The sequence below is a fragment of the Tursiops truncatus genome, chromosome 18 (assembly GCF_011762595.2).
Source record: "Tursiops truncatus isolate mTurTru1 chromosome 18, mTurTru1.mat.Y, whole genome shotgun sequence".
Taxonomy (NCBI): Eukaryota; Metazoa; Chordata; class Mammalia; order Artiodactyla; family Delphinidae; genus Tursiops; species Tursiops truncatus.
Genome location: NC_047051.1, coordinates 7326964 through 7352928, shown reverse-complemented (window position 1 = coordinate 7352928; position 25965 = coordinate 7326964). Strand labels below are relative to the sequence as shown.

Below are 25965 nucleotides of genomic sequence, written 5' to 3'. Positions count from 1 at the left end.
AGAGGTCAGCCGTGACTGTTACCCTGAGGAAGTTTCATGTGGAGTGTGAGAGAGCTTTTTTGCCCTCAGTGGTATTCAGTAGGTATTTGTTAGTGGATTTTTTTACTACCTTACATTGCATCAGCATGCTGTGATTTTTAATACCTAAATGAGAAGTTATAGAGTTATAACTTCAACCAGTCAAATTAGTATATATTATTATATTATCCTTTGCTTTGTAAGAAATTTCCCCGAAACAGCTTAAAAGACAAACATTTATTATTTCACATAGTTTTTGATGGTCAGGAAACTGGGAGTGGTTTAGCTGAGTGGGTCCAATTCAGGTTCTCATGTGGTTGCATTCATCTGAAGGCTGCTTGAGTGTCCTCACAACACGACAGCTGGCTTTCCCCCGGAGCAAGTGTCTGAGAGAGCGGCAGAAACCTCAATGTCCTTTATAATATAGCCTTAGAAGTGACACACCATCGCTCTGTTGTACAGATCCACCTTGATATAATGTGGGAGGGATGTACACAGGCTGTAAGTACCAGGAGGCAGGGCCCACTGGAGCCCATCTTGTAGGCAGCTACCACAAATATAATGTTAGTTTGATTTTGTTACCTCACGTTGCTTCATATGAGAGCAAGTAATTCAGTAATGTTGAATATCCCATTAAATTATTAAAGTATTAAGGTAGTTCTGTGAAATAACTGTATTTTTGTATGTATTAATGTATAATTTCCTAGCTGGAGAATAAGTTGAGAGGATGATTTTCCGCTGCTGGTTGGTCCCTCCCTCCCGTCTAGCTCTGCGTCTAAATCTAAAGTTTACATGGTATGATTATGGTCTTCCAGATAGTCTGTGAAAGTTCAAGTGATCTACAGGCTGACTTATTATAAGGTAATAATAGCTACAGTTTTGATTTTTATATGAATTAATAATTCTGGTCTTAGGGAAGGTGTTTCTTAAAGTCTGATCAGCTTCTGATTTATTCAAGGGAGGGTTTGTAATCAGGTTGAGGTGGACTAGACGGCTGGTGAAGGGCATTTACCGCCCTGAGATGGTCCGTAGGCCCAAAGGAGTCTCCATCTCTCTAAGTAAGCGCCAGTGGTTTGATTCAGATTCCAATGCCAAGGCACTAAAAATCATTAACCATTTTATTTTACTCATTTATTTCATCATATGAGATGAACTCACTTATTTCGTCATAATTTAGATCTCATATAAATGCTAAATAATTTCAGGTTTTGTAAGATAAAAAAATAGCAATGCAAGTTAGAGGGAACTTGAAATGTTCATTGAATTAGAGTATAAAATTCATTTGTATAAAACATTCTATTTTTAATGTTTTCCAACACTGTGGAAAAGACAGTAATTTGAAGATTATGGCAGAAAATGTTTTAAGATAAATTGACAACACCTAAATGTTCCTTGGAATTATAGCTGTAAAAATTGTTGGGTCGATTTGCATTTTAAGTTGCTTAAAGAATGTTCATTAAGTTGTTTAAAGAATTTATACATGAATGACCAGTTATAGAAGCCCAAATATGAGTATAATCAAATTTTTCATCTGTATTTAAGCTGTTCACTACATAGACAGAAGGGCATACGGAACATACCAGCACCAGCCCGGTGAACTCATCTGGCTGTTATAATTTCCAGTCATGTAGGCATATTTAACAGCAGCTTTCACCCTCAAGTATTAGGAGGCACTATTTTGCTAATCAGGAAAGAAATTCCAGATAATTCATTTTACTTTCTAAATGTAATTTGTTGTGGTTAATCAATAAAATGTTGTATGGTTTGGGTACTGATTAGCTTTAAGATGAGATCTCCCTTGAATTCTTATAGTAAATGAAAGATGGTAGTATGTTTTTTCTGAATATAGAGTGTATAAGCCCTGAAAGTTGCTCAGTTGAGTCTTCAGAACTAATAGGTGGCAGTTAAATTTTTTTTTAAATCTTGGGGTAAATTGAGAATTTTCTGAAACTGAAGGGCATTGCAGAGAGATAACAGAAAATTGGGAAATGTTAATTTTAGGGTATTGTGCCAGGAATAATAAATGTATTTACTACCCTCAAAAACTTCCCTTCCAAGATAGAAGAACAAGTTAAATGTCATAACAAAGAATCAATCCAATCCATTTTATAAAACAGGTCTTTTTAAAAAGTCATTGAGAGAGACCAAAGAAACCTGATAACCAAATGCAATGCATGGACTTGGATTAGATTCTGGTTTGAAAAACAGAAAAACAAAACTGCTGTAAAACACATGGGGAGAATTTGAGTATGCCTGGCTATAGAATATATTTGGGAATATATTTTTCATTTTCCTGGGTGTGTTAATGGTTATCACGGTTATGAAGGAGAAAGGCCTTTTTTTTTTTTTTTTTTTTTTTTTTTTTTGCAGTACGCGGGCCTTTCACTGTTGTGCCCTCTCCCGTCGCCGAGCACAGGCTCCGGACGCGCAGGCTCAGCGGCCATGGCTCACGGGCCTAGCCGCTCCGCGGCATGTGGGATCTTCCCTGACCAGGGCACGAACCCATGTCCTCTGCATCGGCAGGCGAACTCTCAGCCACTGCACCACCAGGGAAGCCCGAGAAAGGCCTTTTTTAAATGAGGTATATCTGAAGTATATGTAGAGGTGAAGTTATCTTCAATATTCAGAAGTGTGTGTGTGTGTGTGTGTGTGTGTGTGTGTGTGTGTGTGTGTGTGTGTGTGTGTGTGTGTGTGTATGTATATACAGGAAAACTAATATGATAGTGTTAAAATTTGAATCTCTGGGGTGGATGTAAGGGGAGTTGTCATACTGTAAACTTTTCTGTATGTGCATATGGAAAACAAGAAGTTGGAAGAAAAAAAAATCCCCTCCAGATATTATTGTTTCTTTAATCAGCTTTACAAAGGCCTGGAGAGAGTGGATCACTATTTACAGCTACTATCTCTACCTTCCTCTACTATTAACTCTTTTGACTCAGATTTTCATTCCTATGTACCCACCAAAACTGTTCATTTCCACATCAGTGTTGGCATCCGTGTTGCCAGATTTGGTGGGCATTTCTTAGTCCTCATTTTCCTTTTGACATCTGAGCAGCATTTGACACAGTTGATCATTCTCTTCTCTCCTCCTCCTACCTCAAGTTGTCTTCTTCATCTTCTTAGTATCTTTTACTGGCTCCTCCTCTTTAAACATTGGAATGCCTCAGAGCTCAGAGCTCTTCTCAGTTTGCATTTGCTTTCTAAATAATATTAGCCTGTTCTGTAGCTTTAAATACTATACAGATGCTAAAGAGTCCCAAGTTTTCTCTAGCCCCAACCTTGCCCCTGAACTTCAGACTCATATCCATTTGCCTACCTGATATATTTATTCACTTGGCGCCAAGTAGATAGATATTTCAAATTTAGTATGTCCAAAATCGAATGCTTGAATTCCATCGGTTACTTCTCACTCCCAAATAAAAACAAAGCACTTGTTCCCTACCTGCTACTCCCACATCCTTTCTCATCTCAGTACGAAGCACTTCATTCTTCTAATTGCTCAGATGAGAAACCTTGGTGTCATCTTTGATAGGAATCCTTTTCCCTTGTACTATACATTTAATCCCTCAGCAAATACAGTCAGCTTTACTTTTAAAATATTTAAAAATATATCCAGAATCTAAGCACTTCGCCACCTCTCCCCACTACTGTCTTAATCCTTGCCACCATTCTATGACACATTATAACAGAGTTTCTCAACCTCAGCATTATTGACATTTGGGACCATAATTCTTTTGGGGGGGAGTGGGCTGTCCTGTGCATTGTAGGATGCTTAGAAGTATCCCTAGCATCTACTGTACTCTGTGACTTTAAAAATGATTTATAATTTCTGCTAATTCTATAGGTGACTCTAAAGTTCTGTTGGTCTCACCTGGGTCCACTCATGCAGCTGCTGTGAGTTGGCAGCTGGCCTGGGGCTGAAGGGTCTGAGGCCAGGATGCTGCATCTCAGCTGGGCCTGTCTCTCTGTCTCCAACCCATCTCTCCTCATTCATGGTCTCCCTTGGACTTTTTAACAAGGCAGCAGGAGTGTTCCAAGAGGGCAAGAGCAAAAGGCGACAAGGTTTTTAGGCCTAGTCTCAGAAGCTGCACATCACTTCTGCTGCTTTCCACCACACTATTATGTATGCATATTACTCACTTAAACTTCATAATAGTGCTATGAAAAGTAGGGTACCATTATTACCTTCATTTCTTAAAATGAGGAAACTGGAGCTCAGTACTGAGTAGTTTGGCCACAGGTACCCAACAGGCAAGCCACAGAACCAGACGTGGGTTTTAATCTCTCCTTACCTATCAGCAAACTCTGTGACATTAATTTATCTGAGCCCGTTTCCTCATCTGTAAATGGGGTTAATACTACTATATAGAATTATTTTTAAGATTGAATTATTTGCTTTCTAAAGTACATAGCAGAGTACATGATACAGAGCAGGTACTCAAAAATGTTCATTCATCACCTTCCTCTTAATCTTCTTAGTTTCTTTATTAGTTGAAGAAATGTTTTTATACGTGATATTTGTCTCTGTCTTAAAAAAAAACTTGAATGACCTATACTAGAATTATTATTAAAGAAGACTGTCATTAACATTCCAATAGCAGGGCAATAATAAAGAAAATTCCATTATGATGGAATTAGTTATTTTAAGACTACGAACTTAGTTGTTCTACCCTAAGGTGTTAGTGGCTAATGAGCACTTAATATATTACATTTTCAGAGGAAACAAAATGCCAGTGAAGGAATAGAATAGAAGAATTTTAGGTTTTATGGCAAGCCAGTGAGGAAGCGGTGATTTGGAAAGGGAACTTTGGTGCTCCTTGTGGTCCGCCTACTACCGTGGGCCAGCCCTGGCAAATTATCAAGTAGATCACCACACTTTGTGTGCAATTTATAGATTTGGGTTTCTATAGGAAGAAGAGATGCTTTTTAATAAATTGAGGTCATCATGCTGTATTACTTCATTTGCTTATGTGACATGTAGATAAATAGAGATGCAGTCATTGTACTATAAATGCAAACTACAGTGTTGACAAATTAAAGTTTGGGCCTGTTATGGGCTGATTTGTGCCCCCCCCCCACCAAAATTCATATGTTGAAGCTTTAACCTCCAGTACCTGAGAATATGACTGTATGTGGAGATAAGTTCTTTGAAGGCGTGATTAAGTTAAAATGAAATCTTTAGGGTGGGTCCTAACCCATTATGACTGGTGTTCTTATAAGAGGAGGAGATCAGGACACAGATGTACCATGTAGAGAGGGAAGACCACATGAGGACCCAGTGAGAAAACAACCATCTGTAAACCAAGGAGAAAAGCCTCAGAAGAAACCAACCTGGTAACACCTTAGTCTTGGACTTCCAGCTTCCAACTGTGAGGAAATAAATCACTGATGTGTAAACAACTCAGTCTTTGGTATTCTGTTATGGCAGCCCAAGCAAACTAATACAGGGCCCATTTTCCACCCTTATAGATGCTGTTTAATATTTATTGTTTTTCCAAAACTGAAAATTTTGTTATAGGAGAACAAATCAGGAATGGGTTATAGGAATCTTTTCTTAATAAGTAATCAATTAAGTTATATGATGTGGTATTTGAAATAAATTAGGTTAGAAGTGTCTTCCTTTATTTTACCACTATGGCCATGGTAACCCCTTTTCCTTCCACTTCTCAATCCTTTTCACCTGACCCTACATCACCCTGAGCCATTCCAACACGCATGCATACCAGAAAGCTGGCTTCTTTCACCTTGCATTTTCAGGTATATTCTCTAAACAAGCTTTAGTTATTTTTCCTAAGCAACAGGAAAATCGTCCATCTTGTTTTCCTATCTTCACTTTGTAAAACACATGAGTAGCCCAGTTAAAGAAGGAGAGAGGGCTTTAACATTTATGGAGCACCTATTTTATGCTAGGTACTACGTTATTCACTTTACAGAAACCAGCTCCTTTAGTGAGAAAACAGCAGTGGCCCAATTTAGAAAAAGAGAAGGAAAAGCAACAGTAATAGCCTGTGGCATCACCTTGAAACTTTAAGTCTCTGGCCCTTGTCTAGCTTTCTATATACTTAGCCCTGCTATCAGATCCACAGTACCTGGTGATTATGAAAAGTACCTTAACTGTTTAAACCTCTAGATGTTAATCATTTTGTGAGATGTGAAAGCAGCATATCCTTGGGGTATTCTTGGGAATGTCCCTGGAAATAGCATGGGGGTACTAGTGCTTCTGAGAGTGTGTAGTTGACAGTCACAAGTAATTTGCATGTGCATGCCTCCTTCTTAATGGAGAGTAACTGAAGGAGAAATGGGGAAAGCTGCTAGTTCTGGACTATTACAGTGTAATAGTTATAATAGTCAAGAAGGGACAGCTAGCTCTAAGAACTTTGGAAGCATGCCTTATCTAGTGTAAAATATCTTCCATCTAGTTGTGAAAAGAATGTGAAATAGTTTCTCTGGGCTTGGAACTATGAGGAAGAGGAACCTAAGGAAAAAGAGGCTTGTTAGCCCTACACATCGTGGGTGAGCAGACTTGCCCCATGGGTCAAATGTGGAATGAGGCCTGTTTTTGTATGTCCCTTGGACTAAGTGATTTTTACATTTTTAAAGAGTTTTTAAAAAATAATATGTGACAGAGATCTTATATGTCCTACAAAGCCTAAAATATTTACTATCTGACTCTATAGAAGAAGTTTGCCATCCCTTGAATATAGTTACAGAGGATCTTTTCTGTTTTCTGTTGAAAGACTGGTGGTATACTGTAAACAATTGAATATGAGAAATCTTCCTGAACATTTGTAGTATTTCATAGAATTACTCAATTTTAGACCTTCTGGAATGTTAAGAGATCGTCTCTTCTGTATTAGTTTGCTGTAACGAAGTACCAAAAACCAGATGGCTTAAACAACAGAAATTTATTGTGTCACAGTTCTGGTGGCTAGAAGTCCAGGATCAAGGTGTCACATGTTGGCTCACTGTGAGGACTGTCAGGAAGAATCTGTTCCATCCTAGCTTTCGGTTGTTCACCCGCAGATTCCGGTGTTCCTTGGCTTATACACGTTATCACCCCAAATTCTGTTTTCATGTTCACGTGGCATTTTCCCTGTGTGCATTTCTGTCTCTGTCCAAATTTCCCCCTTTCATATGGACACAGTCACACCCTAAATGACTTCATCTTAATTTATCAACTGCTGAGATTCAATTTCCAAATAAGGTTGTGTTCACAGGTACTGTGAATCTTTTTAGAGGACACAATTCAACCCAAGCCTTTGTTTTACAAATAACACAGAGGCCAAGAAAGTATAAAGAAGTCATTCACCTCCTACAGCTATCTAGGAGCGGAACTGATATTAAAATGAAGGTCCTCTGACTGGTCCAGTAGTTGTTCACCTACATGCTTTATGCCATAATACACAATTGATTATAGAGTAATGAGGTTCATATCAAGTACGGTACTTGTTCATGCTGGCTGCATTATTCCACTCATCTTTTATGTGCCTTCCACTAATCACAGGAGAACAATAAGTTATAAGTGGATCAGAATGTAATCCATCATTTCCATTAGAAACACAAGTACATCATGCATTATTTTGGGTTGAAACCATTTTAGTACATTTAGTTGAGAAAGAATTTGCTGAAGGTCTGTTGTTGCTAGAGAGAATTTAAGCATACGTGTTGAGTATACACTAGGTAGTGGTTGTTGGAACATTGTGGGCATGTGCATTGGTCTGGATCTGTGTTGCCTAAAGTTTTCATTCCTGCTTCTTTAAAAGAAGGGATGAGGTTTTCTAAAATCCCTTGTAATTCAAGGATTCTGTAATTCTGTGAATGTGAATGTGATAAGACTCTCTTGTGTTTGAGGTATTTACTGGTTAGGGGCAATTCTACACTTCATATTAAGGAGTGTACGGCACACCTCTGTACGGACTGAGACTTATGTGCCCACCTGAAGTAGTACATATGAGTGTAAGTCGTGGGGCCCCAGTATCTGATTATAAAAAACTGTAAAGCTCTCTTTGGATACATTCTAGTGTATGCGTGGTTAAAAGAGGGAGGAACATTGCCAGGCTGTTGTATTCTCTGTTACAATTACTGGCTTACTTTCTGAGTGAAGAACTAAATTTAAAAGGTTATACCACAGAGATAACCTAATTTTTTTTTTATCACTGGCAGCCCAAGGAATGGAGTTATTTGCACCTTCTTGGTACTCCCTTGGTATTTTCTATCTTTTGTGGTAGTCAGCTCCCAAGATGGCCCCTGGTGATTCCTGCCCCTTGTTATTCATACCCTTGTGAAGTCCCGTCCTGTACTAAGTAGGATTGACCTGTGTAACCAGTAGGATATTGTGGAAATGACAGCGTGTGACTTCTGAGGCTAGGTCATAGAAGACGTTGTGGCTTCCATCGTGCTCTCTGGCCTCCCTGAGAGTGAGTGAATCACTCACTCTCAGGGAGGCCAGCTGCCATGTCACGCGTGCACTAGAGCAGCCCTGTGGAGAAGCCCATGTGATGCGGAGCTCAGGCCTCCTCCCAACAGCCAGCACGAACTTGCCTGGCATGCGAGGGAGCCACCTGGGAAGTTGATCTTGCAGCCCTAGTCAAGCCCTAGAAGGACTGGAGGCCCAGCCCACATCTTGTCTGCAGCTCAACCAGCTAAGCCCTCCTGGATTCTTGGCCACAGAGACTTTATGAAATAATAAATGTTTATTGTTTTAGGCTACCAAGTTTGGGGGAAATATGTTATACAACAATAGAAATACCACCTTTGTTGATTCTGCCCCTTTTTTCAGATCATAGTTTATATCTTTGTCTCCCGCTAGATTTTTATCTACTGAAGGGCAGAGTTTGGGTCTTAAACTCACTTTTGTAGGCCTTACAGAGGTTATTACAGTGCTCTGAAAATATTTTTAACTGTATGTGATTAACTTATATAAAGCCTAGAACAACTGGGTTGCACCTATTGCTTCTGTTTGGAAAGGTTGTAAATTACCTCTGCTATTTTATTTGAAAGTAAATGCAGAAGGAGTTAGAATGTTTGAACAATGTAAATAAAACAAAAACAATTATTTATATGAGAATTAACATTTTAACAAGTGTCTAAACAAATGGGGGGAAAGACTCACAGCAGAACCAGGATGAACTGTTGGAGTTGGCCACCCCTAAAAAATTTACTGAGAAAAAAGAATGTCCTTTTTTGATTACCTGTTTTTATTCATTTGAAAGTAATTTCAAAACTTACAAGTTGGTAAGTTGAAAGAAACAACAAGAAGAATACCTATATACCTTTTACCTAGATTTGTCTGTTAAGATTTTTTGTCTCATTTGCTTTATCATTTATACTCCTGTGTGCTCGCTCTCTCTCAGAGCATGTGTTTGTAGATACACACATGCATGTATCTACACACAGTGTATCTATTCTAAATCATTCAGGGGTAACTTACGTACATCATAGCCCTACATTCCTAAATTCTTAAGTGTGTTAATTCCTGAGAAGTACAGTTAACAAACTTCAGTAAGTTTAACATTGATACTTTACTGTTGGTATTCCTGTTCTGTCAGTTGATTCAGTAATGTCCTTTATGCCATTTTGCCCCTTCCCAGTACAGGATTGAGTATGGGGTTATGCATTTAGTTGTGTACCTTTAGTCTCTTTTAACCTGTAACATTTCCATAGACTTTGTCTTTTATGGCATTGACATTCTGGAAGAACATTCTGTTCTTCCTCCCCTTTTTTAGAAGAATGCTCCTCATTTTGGGTTTTCTGGTGTTTCCTTGTGAATTAAATTCAGTATCCTTTTAAATTTTCTAAAGTGAGAAAACAATATTCCATTCAAAGGATCAATTTAAAGCAACAGTTAGGTCAAACTTAGTTCAAAGGAATTATTAGAAACTGAAATGGAAAACCAAAACATGTTGTAGAATCTTAGAAAATGTTTAGAATAAGAGAGTTTTCTATTTTTCATGTTACTGTAAATAGTATTGATTGACTCAACAACTGGATTTTTAAAAGTCAATCAGTGTCTTGGCATTGGGGTGACCTTAGGTGGTTTCATCTAGCTTCATCATGAACTTGCCTCCCCAGAAAGCCAGTGGTATCTTTCTGTGGAAACAAAGGATTTTCTTCCAACTATTGCTAAATTTATTTAACAGACATTATTAAATTCTTATTACCTGCCAGACCACTGGCGTGGATCCTGGGAATACAAAGAAGAACATAACAGACTTCGTGTGCCCTGCTGTATATTAAAAGACAATCACAGAGCCCGACATGCCACAGAGGTCAGGAGGAGCCTCTGCCTGGGAATAGTTGTAACCACACTGGAGTGGGAAAGCCTAAATGCTCTTTTCTGCCCAAAAGGAAATTCCTGTTGTTCCTGTAAGAGTCGCATCCACCTGCTAGAAAAACTTATCTTGCTGTTGTTTGGCATTTTTACCTATTGTGTATTAAAAATGACAAGATCAAGTTGAATAATTTAGTGCAGGTAATCCCTTTAAGAGACTGGGCGATAAGAGTTTATTTCTTTTAATGCTTAAATCTTGGATTGTTGCAGTTGTTTTGTACTATATAAAATGCCTAGGAATTCATTTTTTTAAAAAAATAATAGCACTAAAGGCTATTATTTTTGTATGCATCATTCCCAACAGTATCACAGGTAAAGGCTTAAAACTTTTAAGGTGAAAAATGTTCTTAAAAGCTGAAGATAAAACAACTTTGAATCTTCTGATGCTGTGATCATAGTTATGGCTTTGTTCCTGACTCTTTCCATGTGGCCGTGTCCTAGGCAGTTCATTTCATCTGAAGACTAATATATTCTCAGCCACTCAACTTTGTGATTCTGGTGTAGGGAAATGTCATTATACATGGCTGCCTAAAATACTGTAATTTAAACTTGGAAATAAAATGCTAATATGCTGAAACTGGGATAATTTCTAATAAGAGTGCCACTAAAGATCATTTCTTTTTTTCCCAAATATAACATAGGGGAATGGATATGGTTGTACTATTGTAGAAGATGTTCTTTATCTTTAACTAAAATTATATCACATGAAAGATTGATATTTTCATGTAATTCTCAGTATAAAAATAAAATGTAATATCTTCTAAATTCTAGATTATATTTTGTTAATACAGTAACCAAATACCAGGCTAAAGCAAAGGAACTATGATTTTATATTGTCAGAAATGAGATTTTAAAAGGCACCTAGAGAACAGAAAGGAATTCAAGAAGATCGGAAAATCTAATATAAGATTGGGAAAGATTTTTTTTTCAAGTCACTGTATATATGTCCTTGCTCCTATGTTGGTAAATACTGACCAAAGAGAAATATTTTATTGATAAGTATGTATTTTAATCAAAATAATTCTCTGATATGACATTCAAATAAGCTAATTTTGACAATTTGTTTTCTCTTAAAATTGAGAGGAAAAGAATACAGATGCTTTTCACCTGTGCAGTTTAAATGCAGTTAACTTTAGTGTATAAATATAATTGATCTTTCAAACTACCTTAGTTGTTCGGCTGCCTACAGTAGGACAGTATCGTGAAACATAAGGTAAGCTCTGAATCTGATGATAAATGGAATGTAGATTATGTAGAGGTTATTTCTTATTTATACTGTTAATAATGATTTAGAATCGACTGGGTTGTCTTAAATCTTAAAATCCCTGTTGCTTTGCACAGAGCTTAGCAGAATACAAAATGTTTTAAATTTCATAGCACAGTATAGTATATAAAATTGCCAGGTGTTTCTTTTTAAAATCAAGACTGGTTGAATATTGGAAATTTTATATTATTCAACCTTAAAATGGGTTTCTTTGTAATATGGCTTCTGCCCCAGTCCACCTTGCATCTTCTAACAACATTTAACAGTCTGTCATTTCCTTGCTCACATCTAACTTTCACAGTTAGAGTTGCATTGTGTGGTCTGATAGCCAGTACTTGCATGTAGTCATTTAAATTTAACTTTGAAGTCACTAAAATGAAATTAAAAATCTAGTTCTTGCTGCAGTGGCCACATATAAAATACTCAGTAGCCACATGTGACAAGTAGTTACCTTACTGGACAGTGTACATATCAGATGTTTCCATCATTGCAAACTTGGTATTAATGTAAGCATTTTTGAGGCTATCCAGTTGCTAAAACACTTTCCAATATAATGCCTCTGGTTGACCAAAATAGTAAATATTTTATTTAAATAATTGGAAAATACCTGCAAAATAACGTTTGATTGATTACATTTCAAAGCATATGTGTTTTGCTGAGAAAATGAGATGATCTAAGTAGAATGTTTTGTAGCTAGTCAGTAAACAAAATTTTATTAAGCACTGCTATGTTCCAGGCACTGTCCTAGGCATCAGTGATACAGGAGTGAAATGGTGTCTGCCCTCAAGGAATGCTTACATTTTAGGAGGTGGGGGGAAGACAACAAGCACATACTATTTAGTATAGTAGTAAGTGCTAAGTACCTAGTATAGTACTACTTAGTACTTAGCTTAGTGTTAGCAAGTACTGTGAGGAAAATGTAGTAGAGTGACTGCGATAACTACTTTTGCTGGGTGGTCAAGAAAAGCCTCTTTGAGGTAACCTTGAATTAAGACTGAATAAAGGGGGATGTCCCTGGTGGCCCAGTGGGTAGGACTCTGTGCTCCCAATGCAGGGGGCCCAGGTTCAATCCCTGGTCAGGGAGCTAGATCCCGCATGCATGCTGCAACTAAGAGTTCGAATGCCGCAACTAAGAAGTCTGCGTGCTGCAACTAAAAAAAAGATCCCAGGCTTCCCTGGTGGCGCAGTGGTTGAGAGTCTGCCTGCCGATGCAGGGGACACAGGTTTGTGCCCCGGTCCAGGAGGATCCCACATGCCGCGGAGCGGCTGGGCCCGTGAGCCATGGCCGCTGAGCCTGCGCGTCCGGAGCCTGTGCTCTGCAACGGGAGAGGTCACAGCAGTGAAAGGCCCACGCGTACCGCAATCAATCAATCAATCAATAAAAAATAAAAAAATACATACCGCAACTAAGACCCGGCGCAGCCAAAATAAATAAATAATAAATATATTTTTTAAAAAGACTGAATAATGGGTGCAGGAGGTTATAGTCAGAGAAAAGAGCAAGTGTAAACATCTTGAGGCAAGATTATATTTGGCTAGCAGCGGGAGGGGAAGGCTAGTGTGACTGGAATCTGGAGTCATCTAGGAATAGAATGGTAGGAAATGTTCAGAGAGTTAGTTGGGATTATTAGTTTTATTGACTAGGAGGGTAAGGAACTTGGATTTGGGTTCTTTCCTTAATGGGAATCCATTGAAAGGTTTTAATCAGGGAAGGGGCATGATTAGATTTGTGCTTAGGAAGATCAGTCTGAATGCTGTGTGGAACATGAGGCATCTGCAGTCCAGGTGAGACATTGCAACAGTTCAGACTATGTTTTAACAGTGGAGATGGTGGGGAATGGGTAGATTCAGGGTGGATTGGACATGGGGTGTAAGGAAAAGAGAATCATCATATTCAGCAGAAACATTTGTAAGTACCTATCCTGATATGGTGCCATGTTAGATAACAGGTATACAGATTGATTTAAGCAGTTATTTCCCTTCCTTCTTGCATAGTAATTCTTCATCACTTCTTCCCATTTTGGTTTGTGTGTTTTTTTCCACCACCTAAATGGTACCATAAAATTAATTTTCTTTCTACTTAAAAAATAATGTATTTTTCAAACAATTTTTTTGAAGCATACCACATCAAACTCCATAATTCTAAACTACCCTACTTCTCTTACGCATGTCTTGTTATACTCTACCTTCTTGTTGTTGGCTCCAGCTTTGATGCCCATTTGTTCTGGCATGATATGGTAACTCTGTTGAAAATCATAAAACGCTCCCTTCAGAAAGTCCTGAGACACTATTTCTCCCATCTCTCCTACCTTCCCAGAAGGTCTTGGGGCTTATTGAAAAAAGCAGTCTTTGCCAGGGAGAACCACCTATAGAAGCATGGTTAACAGGTTAAATACATAACTGAGCACTTGTTCACATGTTAAAATGAACTCAGAACTTCTTCCTGCAGAAAATTCTGACTTTGTCTACAGGTGTCTCCCTTCTCGTTGAGTTAAGGTGGCCTTATATCAAAGCAGGAGTCCTGATTAGGAACCTCAATTTCCATTATAGATTAGTAACCTTATCACCTGCTTGTCTGGTTTCTAATACATGTAGTTATGCTCTTAATCAGCGACATAGAGTACTTGTACTCTCTAAGCATCAGCAAACTATCTGTAAAGGATCTGTTATGGACTGAATGTTTGTATCCCCCAAATACATATGTTGAAACCCTACCCGCACATGATGTAATTAGGAGGTAGGGCCTTTGGAAAGTAATTAGGATTAGATGAGGTTATGAGGGTCGAGCTCTCATGAATGGGATTAGTGTCCTTGTAAGGGTCAAAGAGAGCTTACTCCCTCTCTCTGCTCTCCACGGTGTGAGGATACAGCAAGAAGTCAGCAGTCTGCAGCAGGGAAGAGGGCTCTCACCAGAGCCCAGCTGGGCTGGCACCCTGATCTTAGACTTCCAGCCTCCAGAAGTGTGAGAAGTAAATTATCTGTTGTTTATAAGCCATCCAGTTTATGGTAGTATTTTGTTATAGCGGCCCAAGCTGACTAATACAGGGTTAGGTTATAAATATTTTAGTCTTTGTGGGCCATAACTAGCCAGCTCTGCTCTTGTAATGTGAAAATAGTCATTGGCAATACAAAAATGAGTGGGAATGGCTGTGTTCTAATAAAACTTTACAAAAATAGCAGGCAAGATTTGGCCCATGAGCCATTGTTTGCTAAACCCTTCTCTAGGCCTTTGAAGGAGAAACTTGTTACACTGTTCAGCTCTCATCAAAGCTGGGCTGTGCTATTTATGGAATATGATTAGAAGGAGCCACCATATATCTACTTCTTTAAGTAAATTATAAGATTCAGTTTTTGGATTTGATTCTCTCGCATTTGTTTAAAAAAATTTTTTTTTGTAAAAGGCAGGTAGACACACAGCTATAAGTCTGCATTATCTACAGTAGAAATGCTGAAGAGGAAGAATGTCTTTATGTAGCCAGTGGCTTCTAGGGAAAGGGTGTCTCGATGATGACCAGTGGTAATGGAAAAAATGGGGAATAGATAAAAACCTATTATTGTCTCTCCAGCTTTACCCTCTTTCTTGCTTCTGGATGTCATTCTAGCCTCTAATTTTATTCAACTAATAGTTGTTAATGTCTGTTAGGTGCAAGGTGTAGTGCTAAGCAATGTCTCCTGAGAGTATCCTTCTACTAGGAAAAGACGCCTAATATAAACAATTGACATCTGCTTTCCTGCATATATAGCTCACTCCCTGGCATGGAGAAGATACTTAATAAATCTTTGTGGCTGAATTAGTATTTCCTATTATAAATCAATAAATTGATATTGTTTGTAAATTACTCTCTTACAGATTCAGTTAACTTGAATCAGTGGATGAATTGATAAATAAAACAAGCCAAAGCTAATGTCCAAACATGAACCCAAGCTGATTCCAAATATCCTGTGATGTCTAAGGATTTTAACAAGATTACTGAAATATCTCTTCTTATACTGCCACATATAACATTGAAATATGTAAAAGGTCGTAATTGAATTAAATAGATACAGTAGATTTGTTTAGGGAAAGTTTTATAAGGTATCACTGTGAGCTATGCTATGAACCCAGTCTGCCTAACATATTTTCACATCTCACTGAATGTTCCCCAAACTCTGTCATGGGCATTATATTATAGTTGAGGTCATTAAAAAAATAATAAGTTATACTAAACTAAGAAATGATCACATGCAGTGTTTTCCAAGCTGATTTTTAAAACCACACTCCGCAGTGGCAAAAGCATTTTACATTTCAACTAGTACACAAACACACATACATACAAGCAACTGAAACAAAATTGTGTGAACTAGTACCCACCCCTACTGTATGTGATGCCCTCTGAGGTTTTCAATTATTTGAATTCTTTTCATAACGGATCATGACCTACAGTTTGTAAAATAGTGATCTAATATGATTTTACTCAGTATGTATTTTCAGTATGACAGTATGATATTCAATAAGTCATTTAAGAGGTTCATATCATTTTTTCTAGCCATTCTGTTCATTAATTTATTTTTAAATGTTTGTACATATTGAGTGCTTACTGTACGTCAGATGCAGTTCTAGGTCCCAATATATACAAAGATGAGTATGATTCAGTCCTTGCCCTTGAACTCAAATGGGTAAGGCAGACAAAGTTATAATAACTTTTAGTAAGTATTATAATATCAGAATAAAAAATGTACTATGGGAACAGAGAGGAGCAAGCAACTAATTCTCCCAGCAGAAATCCAAGAAAGGCTTAGTACAGGAGGTGACTTACGAAAATTAGGTTATATAGAATGAATGCAAATTTTCCAGGTGTAAGAGAGAAGGGCATTCCTGGCAAAGGGACCTGTATGCACAGGCGGGAAGTATGAAAGGGTGGAACTTGTTCCAGCAGCAGTAAGAAGTTCAGTGTAGCAAGAGTTCAGGAGCGTAAAGATAAATAAGGCAGAGAGGTAGACTGAAAGACCTGTGTTCCTTGTTAAAGAGATTAGATTTTGTTCTTATGTAGTGAGAAGCCCAGAGGTTTTGAATCTAGGATATGTAAGGTAAGATATTTGTGTTTCAGGAAGACAGGTCGGCTCTTTAAGGGGTGGTAAGGATAAAAGAGATATTAGAGACAAGAAATTCTTTGCATTGCTTCAAATGAGAAATAAAAGGTTGAACTAAGATAGCAGTGCTAAGTATGGAAAACATGGTCCGAATTCCACAGTTCAGTTTGTCAGACATTTATTGAATGTTAACTGTATGTCAGGTTATTAAACACTGTGATACAAAAAAAAGAATAAGAACTGGTCTCTGATCTTGAGTTTTCTGTCTAATGGGAAACAAAGACAACAAATAGATCCGTTTTGTATTATAATGGTCAAGTGTTATGACAGAGACTTGCATAAAGTATGAAAAGAGCAAAGATGAGACAAGGGGCATTACAGGCAGAGGGCAGAGGAAAGCAGTCCTGAGAATTCCAGAACCTGCGGGGAGCTCCCTGGAGTTCAGTACTGCTGGAGCACAGTGTGGGTGAGGAATGATACGAAGGAGCCCAGAGCAGGAGTGAAAGGTTCACACGAGTTCTTGTAGTGGGACTTGCAGGTTTGTATGGAGCCTAGACTTCGTCCTGTCACCGGTGGGGAGCCTGTGGACTGACATGGGCAGCTTTGTGGTTGAGGTGGCTTATTTTGATAATGTGGAGGATAATGACAGCTAACTTTCATTGAATGCATGTAATATGCCAAGCACACTGTTAAGCATTTTACATGTATCACCTTGTTGAAGCAACCCTGTTGTTAATAGTCTCATTTTACAGAGAAATTACTGACACACAGATTAAGTAACTTGCTCAAGTTTACACAGTCAGGGGCAGAGCAAGGACTCAATCCCAGTGATCTGACTCTAACCCATAGTGATAATGGTGCTGGGTAGATGAGCGAGTGGCCAGACTATAGGGAAGAGATTGTGATTACCTGCCCTGGGGTAATGGTAGCAGATGGAGAGAAGTCTGCTCGGGCCGCCATAACACAATAGTGTAGACTGAGTGGCCTAACAACACAAATTTATCTTCTCACAGCTCTGGAGCCTAGAAGTACAGGCTCTCGATGCTGTCAGTTTTGGGTTCTGAGAGGGCTCTCATTCCAGCTTGTAGATGGCTGCCTTTTTGCTGTGCCTTCACTTAGCCTTTCCTCTGTGTGTGCATGTGGAGAGAACAAGCGCTCTGATGTCTCTTTTAAGGACGCTAACCCTGTCGAGTCAGGCCCCACCCTTATTACCTCATTTAACCTTATTACTTCCTTAGAGGCATCCCTTGGCCAAATACATTCACACTGGGAGTTAGGGTTTCAACATATGAATGGGGTGCGGGGGGAGGCACAAATACTCAAGCCATAACAACAACAATTGCAGAAAATATTTAGGAGATAAAATCAGCACAAGTTGGTGACTGATCTGGTGTGGGAAGCAAGGGGGAAGGGAGAGTTTAGGATGACTCTCAGGTTTCTCACAAAGGATACAGAAAAAGCAAATTTGTTGGGGGAAATGACAGTTCCGTTGGGATTATAGTAAATCAGAAGCACTTGGAAAGCATCCAGGAGGTGGTTGGCAATACTGGTTGAGGAGAGGGATCAGCATCTGATGGTCGTTGAAGCCACAGTTTGGGTAAAATCACCTAGGGAAATAATGTAGAGTGAACAGAGGTAGTACTGCCAAAACTGGAAGAGTACTTACGAGGTAAGCAAACGAACAGCAAAGGGAGGTACAAGAAGCAGGAGATTTCCATCCCTGAATCCAAAGGAAGAGAGTACTTCAAGCAATAGGGAATCCTTAACACTCAAATTCTTTAGCCTCTTGTGTGTCAGATTCGTATTCTTAGGTGAGAAAAGGAAACAGTCGCAGAATCATCGCATTTTATTGCCTAATAGGCCCAAAGAGATGATTTTCCAATCCCCTTATTCTGTAAACAAGGAAGCTGAAGCCTTGCAAAGCCTAGGGATTTGTCTTTTTCATGGTACAGGAGGAACTAGAATTTAGGTCTCCCAAGCCTCTTGACTTCAATCCAGCGCTTTTTACAGTATATCAGACTGAATCTATTTGTGGGGTTTGAAAATTGGGTCTAAGTTGTAAAAACACTACACTAAATAAAATGGAAAAAGAAGCATCAGAATTTTATTATTGTATGATTTGGGTAAAGGAAGAAGTAGTATATAAAATGTCTAAAACTCGAAAGGAGAGACTAATCATGTTGATCTTGAATGATGATAAGAAAATTGACTAGGGCTTAGAGACAGGGATTCTGTTTTTTCTCTATTTAGAAGGGAAATGGCACATTGTCAAGGTCACGTGTTAGGCCCTGGGCACACATTTATACATGTGATTCCTTTTTATGTTTTTCCTATCAATGACCCCATATTAGGAATTTAGCAATACCATATTATTAGAAAATTAGTGTTAAGTCAGTATCTTATTATAGGCTTCAAACTGTCAGACTTCATTACTTTTGGAGAGGAGTAGCTCGCTCTTTTACAGGATTTCAAAGTTGCCTTCAGCTCATGGACTCCCCTAAGTGAAAATTTCTGTTGGTATAAGAGAGATCGTTTGTCTTATAATTCAGTTAATGAAGTATATATTGAGTCTTAACTATATAAAGCACTATGCTAAGCACTTCAGGTTTGTAGGTTGTATCAATATTAATGAATTGGATACAGTCCCTCTGTAAGACATTTAGAATCTGTTTCAGGTACCAATAATGTCATGTAAACCTTTAGACTCACAAGTATTTTAATGGTGTCAGTGGGGTCAGTAGTGCCGGTATGTCCTCATCGGTACTTACCATTGAAAATATGAGCTGCCTTTGGTTTGTATTTATCCCTTTCAATATTTTAAAAGCAAACAAAACTGAAGCAGGTTTAGCCACCATCTTGGCTTGTATATTAATTGCTTTCTTATTTTTTACCAGCTAAGCAAGCCTGAATTTGACTTAGTAACACGATAAAAAAACTATTTTTCCCACTTTATAACTCTGTAAGCTAACGTTTAAAATAATAAGTATATACATACCATAAAGATACTCTTGCTCTGTATTTATATTTTTGGTAGATTTTAACATATCAAATAAGTAGAATTGTACAGAAAATAACTGATTCACCAACAGACACAGCTTTGGTACTAGGCCATTAACAGAATTTTTATATGGTATATGCATATTACAAAGAGCACATTATGTGGAAAATAAACCAAGCTGGGAATATGTAAGCATCATATAAAAGGACTAGATAGCCTGCAGTTTGCATCATAAAGAGAATATTTGTGTTTGATACAGTAGGGTAAGTTTCTGCGTCAGGAGAACCCTCAGCAACATTGTGAAATAGGCAGAGCATAGCTTCAGAGGGATCAGAGTCTCGGCACGGCCCATGGTATGTGTTATTCCAAATACGAAATTTTTTTTAATTAATTAATTAATTTATTTTTGTCTGTGTTGGGTCTTCGTTGCTGCGCGCGGGCTTTCTCTAGTTGTGGAGAGCGGGGGTTACTCTTTGTTGTGGTGCGTAGGCCTTTCATTGCGGTGGCTTCTCTTGTTGCTGAGCACGGGCTCTAGGGCACACGGGCTTCAGTAGTTCTGGCACGCAGGCTCAGTAGTTGTGGCTCGCCGGCTCTAGAGCGCAGGCTCAGTAGTTGTGGTGCATGGACTTAGCTGCTCCGCGGCAGGTGGGATCTTCCCGGACCAAGGCTCCAACCCGTGTCTCCTGCATTGGCAGGTGGATTCTTAACCACTGCGCCACCAGGGAAGCCCCCCAAATATGAAATCTTACCACTGAAGGCATTTAATGAAAAGTTTGATCCATAATGCTGCACTAGACAAGACTTTCAAGAGAATGGGGAGCTTATCATATTCATATTAATATTTCCATGCTAGCATGGTTCATGGAAATTAATATTCAGTAAATGTTTATTAAGTGAGTGTATTCTGTTAAGTAAAACATTAAGAAGAAATTTTGACTGGGAATTATATTAACATTGTGCTATTATCATAAGAAGATTCATTTAGCAATTGTTTACTGAGCATCATCTATGTGTAGATGCTCACTGTGTTGGCATTAGGAATACAAAAATGAGTAAGATGGACCTTCAAGTGGTGAGTTTGGGGAAGAACTTGTAAACAGCTCTGATAAGATAATTGGTGCCACAGGAGAAATATGAAGACAAATAACGAATAGTCAATCATACTAGTACCTACGAACAAAATATAGTTATATTATCAAAATACGAAGTGCTGTGTGATCCCAGAATAGAAACTGATTCCATTTGGAGGTGGGAGTGTTTGGCAAGGTTTCATAGGGGAAGTGACTTATGAGTTGAACTTTGAAGAATATCCCACTGGCATCTTGGGCATCTCAAATCCACGGTGTCCATTGGTATATTCATTATTTTCCTCTTCCACCCATCTGTCCCAGACCCACATGTCTGATAGTCTTGAACATGGTTAGTGATTTTACCATTCACCCTTGGATCCTTCCTTATGGAAAATGCTAGAATCACTTGTCTCCCTTTCTTTCCCCTCCAGTATTAATTTGGTCACTATAGTTGCATGAAGTTTTGAATAGTTGAGTTTTTTTATAATCGACATACTTTGTTCATAATCAAAGCTTATCAAACATATCTGTATTTGAGCATATCCACCTACTAATGACATATTTTAATTTTGTTGAATAATACACAAAAATGTCATATTTTGAAACCACTTATTTTTTGCACATTGAAAAAATACAATTCTAATATGTAAATAATGTACTGAAAATCCAAAGAACGTAGTATTCTAGAGAAGCTATCCTGGTAAGCAGTCATGACAGCATTTTTATTTTAAATAATACTATTCTACTAAGAATATATTTCTTTTAATTTGTCCTTACCTCTACAGAACCATAAAATTTTAGCACCACTGCAGAATTTCTAGACAGTAATACATTTCTGCTGCCATTTGGAGGAGCCTGCATCACAGAGTAATGAGGAGTTCAGTCTGACTTGCAAAGATGCCTTCATTTGAAATTCAGAACCCCCCAGAAGAATTTAGTCAAATTCCATAGTGAATTGTGTCTTCTAGATTTCTCTAGTACTGAATTTAATGGAAGGTACAATTATAACTAATTATTTTGTAGAGATTCTAATGATGTTCTTACACCACTGAAACAGTAGATATTCTGAAAACTGAAAGTGAAACTGTCAGACCTTGACATCTGTAGTTAACAACTACTTAGAGTTTTGTTGATAGATATCTAGATAATTGTGAAATTAAACCACGAGTGTGGGAGGCCTCTGGGCTTTTCTAATGAAACTGTTTACGTTTTGATAAAATCCATGGCATATAATCCTGGTCTCTTTCAATCCAAATTTTTAAATAATATCTATGAATACTTATTCTCCAGAGTGGTCTTAGGAGTTAAGGAAAGCAGAAGTTTATGAAAATTTCATTCTGTTTCTCCTTAAACCTTATGCCAGAGTTACTAAGAATTAGCAAAGTTCTTTGATACAAGATTTACTCTTCTGATATTATGCTCTGGTGAAATACTAGAAAAATGTTTTGAGAAATAAAAGACATGTGTGAGTTAAAGGAAATTTTAGTTAGTTAACAGAGTTGCATTACAATAATCTTAACCATGATTGTGAAGTCCTGAATTCTAAGTTTGCCTGTGCTAGTATAATGCTAATTGTATATTTTACTTAATTTTTACGCTTTTATAATAGTCCAATTTCTATCAATAAGGTGGAGAATTCGCATTTAGAATTGCCTTCAAAATTAAATTCTTATGCCATTACAAAATGTAACTGAACAGTCTGGTCTCCAAAGACCAAGATGCACACTCTGCATATCTCTGATATGTCCTTGCAGTCTGTTGCTGATGTGTATGAGGAAAGAAAGGTACTTCCTAATTGGAGTATTAACACCACTTACCCCTAATACTCATGAAAAGTCCTGGAATCATTTCATACCTGGTGACATCACATTTATCCTTTAAGTTTTAACTCAAAGTCAGTTCTTTGAATGAAATCATGCTTACTCGCAACATCATAAGCCCGCAGAGCTAGGCCTGAAGCTATTTTCTTTCCTCCAAAGTAATACCCGCTATCCAGGTACATATCAATACAGAAGCAGTCTCGAGTGTAGTCTCACGGTCTATACAGCTAGACTTATGGTACACTAAATTTACTGAGAGCCAATATATCTGTTTTCCATTAATTTTTAAATATATATATATAACTCACTAAAATGGGTGGATGTAAATATTAACTAATACTATAATATAAAAATATATAATACTTGTAAAATATAATACTCAAATTTATTAATTTTTCTTACTAATCTTAAACTGTTTTCAGTCTCTGCTTAGACAATCCCAGTTTTCTCCAGACTTGAATAGATTTAAATGCTTTTCATTAATCTGTTTGTGGCTTCAAAACCACAAGACTATGCCATCTATTAAAAGTGGAATTTCATTCTTGAGCTTAGTTATCTTTAAAATAACTTAGTCAATTTTGCTAATCCTGTAAAAGTGCTTCCCTACCATAATCAAAAGTAAAGCAATACAGAATGAAATGTCTATATATGTCAGAAATTTCCTTATGACTTGCATTTCTAGTCAGAATAAGATTTTTGTACCACCTTCCAGCTATTCTTGCTCTTTTACATTTGACTTTATGAAAACATTTATAATGAATACACACATTTGTGAAGCTGACTTTTGAACAAGACTTTTTAAAGGACCGCTGATACTATTTTTTGAGAATTAATTTATTTGAAAAATCTTATGAGGATATGAAGATGCAAATTGCCTTTATTTAAGAAGAGAGAATTGTATGAAATAGAACTCCTCCAGAAAATGTGAACTATCTCTATGGAGCATGGGGCTTACCTATTTGATGCATCTTGGTAGAGTACCTAGCACAGTTGCACAAAACGATGGGCATTTAACAGAAAGCTTTTAATAATCACGGAATGAACTTCCTTAGATATGAAGTAGCCAAAACTGCTTCTATTCTCATTGTCTCTACAAGTGTAGGAAGCAGCGCATTTTAACATAGTGCTTGAACGAGAAAGCGGCACACAAAATCAGTATACCATGTAGAAAGATCAAGATTTATGGAGGCCCGATTACATGAAGGATATGTTAGTAGAGCCCCATGTGTCATTATGTGGATGTAAATTAAGCTAAGCACTTACTGAAATTGCTTTCTGAAAACTAACTGATGATAAAATAAAATGCAGAAGTTCAAAGTGGGAAAGTTACCTTAGATCAAGAGTGAAATGAGAACCCAATTATGCACTAAAGCAGTTTTGCAACACTTAGAAGTTTTCACTAACATCTAGAAATTCACGAGTGATTTTTTTCAAAGAATGAGAACTGAACCATTTGTTGCTTGCTTTATTAGTGTACTTGTTTAAGCAGAAGGGTAGTTTCTATGCAGTGCCTCAGATTTCATTTTCACTCCTACTCTCCCTGCTTATGAGTCATTAAGACCAGAGTGCTTTCCTTCACACACAAAGAAAATGCTGCTGACCCATTGTCTTGGTCTGCTCAGGCTGCTATAATAAATTACCATTGGCTTAAACAACAAACATTTATTTCTCACAGTTCTGGCAGCTGGAAGTCTGAGATCAGGGTGCCAGCATTGTCAGGTTATGGTGGAGGCCTTCTTCCTGGTTTATAGACTGCCGTTTTGCTGTATCCTCACATGGCAGGGAGAGAGAGATCGCCTCTCTTGTGGCTTTCTTATAAGGGCACTAATCCCATTCATGATGGCTCCACCCTCATGACCCAGTTACCTCCCAAAGGCCCCCACCTCCAGATCTCATGTTGGGGATTAGGGCTTCAACATATGAATGGGGTTGGGGAGGGTCGGGACAAACACCCATCATCAGGGAATGCACTGGATTTGTAATCATCAGTTCTGCTTTATTCATATTCCTTTTAATTAAGCCCATGCATTTATAAATTTTTGGCAGGTTGTTAGAGAACCATGGATGGCTACAGACTCCGCTTAGACAACCTAAGCTTTCTCTAGACTTGAGCAAGGATAAAACATGCAGAGGTGAAATGCATGACCTTTGGCCTCAACACAAGAACTGATTCAAGTTCTAAGTATATAGTTTGGTTTTGGTGTCTTAAAACCTTATTTTTTATGTTCTTTATCTTCTTTCCCTCCTCCCTCCACATTCCTTTCCTATCTTGTGACCTGTGCTTTCTGCTCTTTATCCGTCAAACCATACTCTGAAGGCAATATAGGAAAAGCATTATAGTAGTTAATAACAGAGGCTTTGGGAACCAGACTCAGAGTAGCTCATAGCCTGGCTCTGCCACTTAATAAGTATATCATCTCAGACAAGTGAGACCCTTAATGGCATTGTTTTCTCCATTTCCTCATCTGTAAAATAGAAATAGCGCCTTCCTCACAGAATTCTGTAGAGGTTAAACAAGGTAGTGCATTTAAGGTGCTTAGTGTACTGGCAAGCATATAGAAGTACATACTATTGAATAAACAGCTAAAAATGAAAAAGGAACTAGACTGGTGGATTTAACTTACAAGATAATGTGTGACTTTTCTCAAAAAAATTCACTTTTTTAACAGGGGATAAAGAAATAATCTCTAAATATGATATATTTAAATAATCTCTAAATATGAAATTAGGAATACAGCGCAGCTGGTGGAAAAGGCTTTATTTTAAAAGAGCTAATCCCAGCACTCCTGTAACCGTAGGCACATGCCTGTTTTGCTGAATACTGAACTACAGACCTTTATCAACCTCTTTGCTACTTAAAGCTTGGCTATGTCCTAGGATGAACCATTTTTACTTTTTTATACTGTGAATTAGTTTCCTAATGCTGGCAAAACAAATGACCCACAAACTTGGTGTCTTAAAACAACAGTTTATTCTTCAGTCCTGGAGGTCAAAAGTCCAAAACCAAGATATCAGCAGGGTTGGTTCCTTCTGGTGGCTCTGAGGGAAAAACTGTCCCATGCATCTCTCCTGGCTTCCAGGGTTGCCAGCATTCCTTTTCTTGTAGCTGCATCATTCCATTCTCTTCCTGTCTTTCATATGGCCTTCCCTCTGTGTCTATCTCAAATCTCCCTCTGCCTCTCTCTTATAAAGATAACCTGTCATTGGATTTAGGGCCCACTCTAAATCCAGGATGATCTCATTCAAGGTTTCTAATTTAATTATATCTTCAAAGACCATTTTGCCAAATAAGGTCACATTCACAAGTTCCAGGATTAGGACGTGGACATACCTTTTTGGAGAACCACCATTCAACCACTATGTACTGTGTATGAGAACCAGACTCCGGAGAATGG

At 38.0% G+C, this 25965-nt stretch overlaps 1 pseudogene; it reads right to left on the bottom strand.

Annotated features, from left to right (window-relative positions):
- LOC117308876 (pre-B-cell leukemia transcription factor 3-like) overlaps positions 1 to 25965 on the bottom strand; it is a 77844-nt pseudogene that overhangs the window by 1226 nt on the left and 50653 nt on the right.